We start from the raw sequence: 7,500 nt of genomic DNA on the forward strand, positions 1-7,500 counted from the left end.
AGTTGTGAGCGTGAGTTGAAGGAAGAAGCTGGTGGGGTGGGGTGGGGTGGGGTGGGGTGGGTTATTTACCAAGCAGTCTTCAGCCCAAAGTCACTCCTTCAGCCGTGTTTTGTGTATTCTTTCACCTATGGAATAATGCTCCTGCTGTTTTGAATAACCTGTATTTGATTTTATTGTTTCCCCACCATCAGCTGAAAGTGAAAACAAATGTATCGGCTTATAAATACTATCCATATATCTATTACAGGAAAGAGAAAAAAGGGGGAGTTACTAAAAGTTGGGTGTACATTTTCCTTGATCTATTGACCCTTTCTTTGTTCTGTTCCTCTTGGTATGTTTTACTTGCACACACACACACACACACACACACACACACACACACACACACACACACACACAAAGAGAGAGAGAGAGAGAGAGAGAGAGAGAGAGAGAGAGAGAGAGAGAGAGAAAAGGCATGGGTACTCTTTTTTTCCAGATTTATACCGCGGGGTTTCTCCCCTGTCTTTTTCTTCTCCCTCTTATTATTGATCGGCACGATCGTGACAGAGAATGTCCTTTCAGGAACCGATCGTGACAGAGAATGTCCTTTCAGGAACCGATCGTGACAGAGAATGTCCTTTCAGGAACCGATCGTGAATGTCCTTTCAGGAACCGATCGTGACAGAGAATGTCCTTTCAGGAACCGATCGTCTCGCTTCCAAAACGAGATAGGTATGACACAGCCAATGGGACAACTAAGGCGGCTTCAATCGGGGCGGGAGGACGGTCAAAGACGGGCAGAGAACGCTCGGTGAGAGCCATACTGTCCCTCCCTGCTGGCTGGAAACGGAACAATGTTGGTTGTCCTGGTTGAGAATCGCCCCATTCAAGTATCGACCGGTGTTGGCTGCCAGGCAGTGGCTGGAAAGTGTGATAACCGAAGTATTGATTGTATGTGCAAGGGAGTGGGGATAGAGGGTGTGTGTGTGCGTTCTCTCACCCTTTCTTCCTGTGCCTCTGTCTCTCTTTGTCACTGTGCGCGTGGTGGTGGTGCTTGTATGTGTTTCTCTCCCTCTCCTCTTTTTCATATTTATTTTTTAATATTTGCGTACTGGCGTGTCTGTTACACACGGTTCTCTCTCCGTGCCTGTGTCTCTCTGTGTTGTTCAGTCACTCTGTGTATCTCTCCCTTCCGGACCATCTCTCTCTCTCTCTTGTTAGCAGGGAAAAGGTTAGTGTGCAGAAAGGGCCATGAGGAGACCAGAGAGGGCCCCAGGACCACACAGAAAGGTGTCAAACAGGTATCGACCAGGGTTTTGGGCTGGGACCCTACCTATTCATTGACTGACAGCCAACACTGTGCGTCCTTGTCTTCCTTCTGCTGGCCCATTTGCCTGGCTGTGATCGCCAGGTGTGTGTGTCTGTGTCTGTGTGTGTGTGCGCGCGCGCGTGTGTGTATGGGTGGATGGGTGGGAGCAAGGCGAAGAGTGGATGTGGGTTGTGATTATGATTATATTAATGGTCAAGAGTTGAGAGAGGGGGGCGGAGGGGAGGGGCGACGGGCGGGAGTGGGGGGGGGGGGGTCAAAAATCATCTGTGTTGTGACAGGTACTCACACCGCACTCACTGCCGCCACTAACCAACAAGGCCAAAGGATGGTCTCAGTATAGTCCGGTCATCCCTGATGACGAAAATGTATGATTTCCCTATCAAAAAAACAACAAAAAACAACAACAGCGAAACAAAACCAAAAAAAACAACAAAAACAAAAAAACAACAACAAAAAAAACAACAACCCCAAAACAAAAAAAATCACCACCACCAACAAAACATATCACACACTCGTCAATATATCAGTGAATAAGAAATTGACAGACAGACACAATGTAGATAAACTTACCTGGAAGGGAAGGGAGGAAGCGCTAGAAAGAAAGGGGGGGGGGGATGGGCGAAAGAGAAATGGGGAGAGATATACACACATACACACAGCGAATAGTGTAGACGTTGTGTGTGGCAGAGTGCAAGGTCTGCCAGCAGAAACAAGCCTTTCCTGTGTATACATGACGTGTGTGTGTGTGTGTGTGTGTGTGTGTGTGTATGTTTGTGTGTGGGAGGGGGGGGTGGAGACTAGGGGGCATCAGAATCAATGCTAATCAATCGTCCTGGGAAGACAACGAGCAGTTGGACAGCATCTGTCTGTCTCCATTGCATGTCTTTCTGTCACACACAAACGTGCGTGAACGAACGAACGCGCGAACGCATACGCGTTTCCTTTTTTAATCAGATTCTTTTGCCACATTTGGGCACAGAGCAAAACAACACAATAAAACCTTTGAAATCTGGAGTAAGTTTATTATATTACCCCCAGGATATGTTTTACTGGTCTATAAAAGACAATTATTGCAAGGAACAGGCAATGGAGGAGAAACACTGAAGTTTATTGACGACTTTCGTGCGACTCAACAAATACAGTTGGTTGGGATGAAACGCTGATGTGATGTGAACGATGAGCTAAACAAAGAGAAATGAAAATAGAAACACAATTGCCGTTGTCGCCATTTGCCTGCAAACTGATCGAGAAAGAATGGGAACAGTGTGAGACCCTACCAGATCAGTATGTCAGCCACACCACAACTGAATGTTCAATGACCTAGATCCGAAACACGTGATTTTTTTCTTCCCTTGACTGAGTTGTGAGCCAAAAGTGTCGTTTGGCTTTAGCTAGCTTGTTTCTCATTAATTAGTATCCCGTTGCTTTAATGCGACGTCAAGACTGAGTCAAGCCAGTAACAAAGGAGGGGCGGTAATCACACTTTAATCTTTGGCAGTGTTTGTTGAGGACATGGTCTGATCTTCAGTGTCAATCAAGATCTGGGGCCAGTGAGGAGAGGTGCATGTTTGAGTACAGCGTGCTGATGGCCCAACCTAACGTCATATCATGTCAGATGACGGCTGACGTGTAGTCAGTTGCGACATGCTTTTTATTTCTAAAAGGCTCCTTGACCTTCACTGTTTCGAACACCCCTGGGATGGAATGGCATGCGCGTGCATTCACCACACACACACACACACACTCACACACACACACTCACACACACACTCACACACACACACACACACACACACACACTCACTCATACGCACACGCACACACACGGAGAGAAGGGTAGGTGTGGGGTCTTGGGGAGGTGTAGAGAAGTTCAAACGTCAGGGCAAAACCCGACTTCTCAGTGGCGGCAGACTATGAAATGAGGCCTTAAGCATCCAGCAGTTAGCATAATAATGGCTGTGTGAGGCCAGCCGGTCCGTGTCCTCCCCTGCCCCCTTTGTGTAATCGGGCCGATCAGGGCTGGCTAGGGTTACGGACGGGCACCTCACTGCCATTGTGTGGAAGATCTTCTGCAGGTGTCGCCTCTGACGTGGTCTGCAGGCCTTTGGGGCGGGAGGGGGGCGGAAGGAGGGAGGAAGGGGGTGGGCCAGTGCATTGTTTTTGCCCGTTGTTGCGACGTGCTTTTGTAGTGTTTTGTCACAGCTGATCACAATGACGATTGCAATGTGTGTGTGTGTGTGTGTGTGTGTGTGTGTGTGTCTGTCTGTATGTGTGTATGTATGTACGTACATGCGTGTAGGCTCGAGTTTACGCGTCAATACATGAATGGTGGAGTTTATTTTACGTGCGTGTGGGTGGATGTATGTGTATGTGAGAGTGCGAGTGTACATACACACGCACTCACCGTCACGCGCACGACAGCTAATCCCCCTCTACTCCACTCCACCCTCCCACACACACACACAGGAAACAGTATGGCGACATGGCCTCAGTTGGACCCGTTCAGGGTTTATATACATTTGTCTCCCCTTATGTTTTCACTTTCTACACAACCACACTGGGGGAAAAAGTAGGTGAATGGGTCAGTAAGAGGAAACGTGCGCGCGTGCACACACACACACACACACACACACACACACACACTGACGCCTGAAAAGTGGAAGTAAGTAAAGGAAGGAAAGAAAGAAAGGTGCAGGCAGTAGGTTTCTTCAAGCTGGGCAGGCCTGGCGGTCAGGTGGTGTGGCGTGCGTGCTCCTCACTTTGTGGGGTCCGTGTTTGCTCTGTCACAAGTGCGTGATGTAGGGTAGGGGAACCTGCAGCTGTTGCTTAGCAACCGTCAAGTCGAGGGCAAGGAGAGAGAGAGAGAGAGAGAGAGAGGTGGGTGTCAGGTAAAACCAGGGAGGAGGATGGTGTGTGGTGTGGGGGTGGGGGCGGGTGTGGGTAGATTGCGGTCATTTGCAGGTTTTCTGATTTTCAGTTATTTCCGTTTGTTTCTGAATTTGGCAGTTTCTCACTGTTTCTGCCTCCTTCACCTGCCTCCCCTCCCTCCTCATTTGCCTCCTCCATCCATCTCTCTTTCACTGTCTCGCTCGTTCACTCATTTTTCTTTCTTTCGCCGCCTTTTCCTGTACTTCATTTTTTTCCTCTTTCATTTCCCCCTTTTATTCTCTAGTCCTCTCACTCATCTCTATCGTCACCTTTTTTTTGTTATTATCCTTCCTTCCTTCCTTCTTCTCTTCCTTAGCTCTTCCATCTTCCTTTTTTTCTTCTTTTCCTCATCCATCCTTCTTCTTCTTCGTCTTTTTTCCTCCTGTCAACAGTCCAAACTGATCAACCGAACACATAAACATGGACAGGTGACAGTGCCAAGGCACAGCTCAGCAGTTCTATTTCGTGCAGTCAGGAAAGGCGCCACCTACTACTGTTCCTACCTTAACTTCTCGTGATTGATGTGATTTATGTCATGCCTCTGACACAAGACGGAGATTGTGGAGATCGAAGCTCGTGACTTGGAAGTAAACATTAATAGCATTACCACATGCATTGACCAGCCCCTACTGTGCCTCGCCAGATGTAATACTCTCGGTCCACATTCACGTGACTGTCGTCAGACTTCTGCTCCCGGGGAGAACGACAGTATCAGGTTTAGTTAGCCTGCGTGAGTGTACATGGACGGCAGCACACAACCATAACAACAAAAGCAACAGTGCAACAATATTGCTGTTTCTACTACTATGACTACTACTACTGTTGCTATTCTTACCGTATATATATATACATAATATTTTTAAGCATTTCATTATGACTTAATGGATTAAGCATTTCATTATGACGTGGACGTTATGACATCAAGATATACAAACCCACAACGACAGCAAACGGAAATACTCAGCAACAAGCACAGCTCCGTTTCTAAATGCAGTGCAGAAGACAACACAGAGCCATGATTCTTTGGTGATGTACCACAACGGGTTCCGGGCCTATCTCCGCCCCGCCCCCCCTCCCCCTTTCCTATCCTACCTCCTCCCCTCTCCCTCCCCCTTCCCTGTCCTACCTCCTCCCCCTCTTCCTCCCTCTTCCCTGTCCTACCTCCTCCCCCTCTCCCTCCCTCTTCCCTGTCCTACCTCCTCCCCTCTCCCTCCCTCTTCCCTATCCTACCTCCTCCCCCTCTCCCTCCCCCTTCCCTATCCTACCTCCTCCCCTCTCCCTCCCCCTTCCCTATCCTACCTCCTCCCCCTCTCCCTCCCCCTTCCCTATCCTACCTCCTCCCCCTCTCCCTCCTTCTCTTCCCTATCCTACCTCCTCCCCCTCTCCCTCCTTCTCTTCCCTATCCTACCTCATCCCCCTCTCCCTCCTTCTCTTCCCTATCCTACCTCATCCCCTCTCCCTCCCCCTTCCCTATCCTACCTCATCCCCCTCTCCCTCCTTCTCTTCCCTATCATACCTCCTCCCATCTCCCTCTTTCTCTTCCCTATCCTACCTCCTCCCCCTCTCCCTCTTTCTCTTCCCTATCCTACCTCCTCCCCCTCTCCCTCCTTCTCTTCCCAATCATACCTCATCCCCCTCTCCCTCCCTCTTCCCTATCCTACCTCCTCCCCTCTCCCTCCTTCTCTTCCCTATCCTACCTCCTCCCCTCTCCCTCCTTCTCTTCCCTATCCTACCTCATCCCCCTCTCCCTCCCTCTTCCCTGTCCTACCTCCTCCCCCTCTCCCTCCTTCTCTTCCTAATCATACCTCATCCCCCTCTCCCTCCCTCTTCCCTATCCTACCTCATCCCCCTCTCCCTCCCTCTTCCCTATCCTACCTCCTCCCCCTCTCCCTCCTTCTCTTCCCTATCCTACCTCATCCCCCTCTCCCTCTTCTCTTCCCTATCCTACCTCCTCCCCCTCTCCCTCCTTCTCTTCCCTATCCTACCTCCTCCCCCTCCTTCTCTTCCCTATCCTACCTCATCCCCCTCTCCCTCTTTCTCTTCCCTATCCTACCTCCTCCCATCTCCCTCCTCTTCCCTATCCTACCTCCTCCCCCTCTCCCTCCTTCTCTTCCCTATCCTACCTCATCCCCCCCTCCCTTCTCTTCCCTATCCTACCTCATCCCCCTCTCCCTCCTTCTCTTCCCTATCCTACCTCATCCCCCCCTCCCTTCTCTTCCCTATCCTACCTCATCCCCCCCTCCCTCCTCTTCCCTATCCTACCTCCTCCCCCTCTTCCTCCCTCTTCCCTATCATACCTCATCCCCCTCTCCCTCCTTCTCTTCCCTATCCTACCTCATCCCCCTCTCCCTCCCTCTTCCCTATCCTACCTCCTCCCCTCTCCCTCTTTCTCTTCCCTATCCTACCTCCTCCCCCTCTCCCTCCTTCTCTTCCCTATCCTACCTCCTCCCCCTCTCCCTCCTTCTCTTCCCTATCCTACCTCCTCCCCCTCTCCCTCCTTCTCTTCCCTATCCTACCTCCTCCCCTCTCCCTCTTTCTCTTCCCTGTCCTACCTCATCCCCCTCTCCCTCTTTCTCTTCCCTACCTCCTCCCCTCTCCCTCTTTCTCTTCCCTGTCCTACCTCATCCCCCTCTCCCTCCTTCTCTTCCCTATCCTACCTCCTCCCCCTCTCCCTCCCTCTTCCCTATCCTACCTCATCCCCCTCTCCCTCCTTCTCTTCCCTATCCTACCTCCTCCCCCTCTCCCTCCCTCTTCCCTATCATACCTCCTCCCCCTCTCCCTCCCTCTTCCCTATCCTGCCTGTTCTTGTATCATGCTGTAAGTCAGGGCAGCATGAGACAGCAGCACTGCTACGTCTACAGTTACTTTGCATGGCGTGCTGTCACCACGTCAGACTACAGCGCACTGCTACGTCTACAGTTACTTTGCATGGCGTGCTGTCACCACGTCAGACTACCCAACGCCTGGACGATCAGTCTATCCGCTATGTAGGTGGTCTCGAGAGAGGAGAGAGAGAGAGAGAGAGAGAGAGAGAGAGAGAGAGAGATTGCGTCAAAGCGATACTTGAAGAAATATTACAAACATTTTTGTCTACGCGCAGTATGAACACGGACATGTATGGTTTGTTGGGGTTTTTTGGGTTTTTTTTTACCTGCGAACATTTTCCAAATGAAAATGATTGACGTTTCCCACTCCATGACCTCATTCTGTACGCCCGGTGAACCATCTCCTCAGCGTCGTTCTCTTGATCGTTGTAGGCC

At 50.4% G+C, this 7,500-nt stretch overlaps 1 protein-coding gene across 18 annotated transcripts in view; it reads left to right on the plus strand.

Annotated features, from left to right (window-relative positions):
* LOC143297381 (RNA-binding motif, single-stranded-interacting protein 2-like) overlaps positions 1–7,500 on the plus strand; it is a 251,484-nt gene that overhangs the window by 120,897 nt on the left and 123,087 nt on the right. The gene's annotated exons all lie outside the window — the stretch shown is intronic.

This window comes from Babylonia areolata, chromosome 2, assembly GCF_041734735.1.
Source record: "Babylonia areolata isolate BAREFJ2019XMU chromosome 2, ASM4173473v1, whole genome shotgun sequence".
In the NCBI taxonomy this organism is placed as follows: domain Eukaryota; kingdom Metazoa; phylum Mollusca; class Gastropoda; order Neogastropoda; family Buccinidae; genus Babylonia; species Babylonia areolata.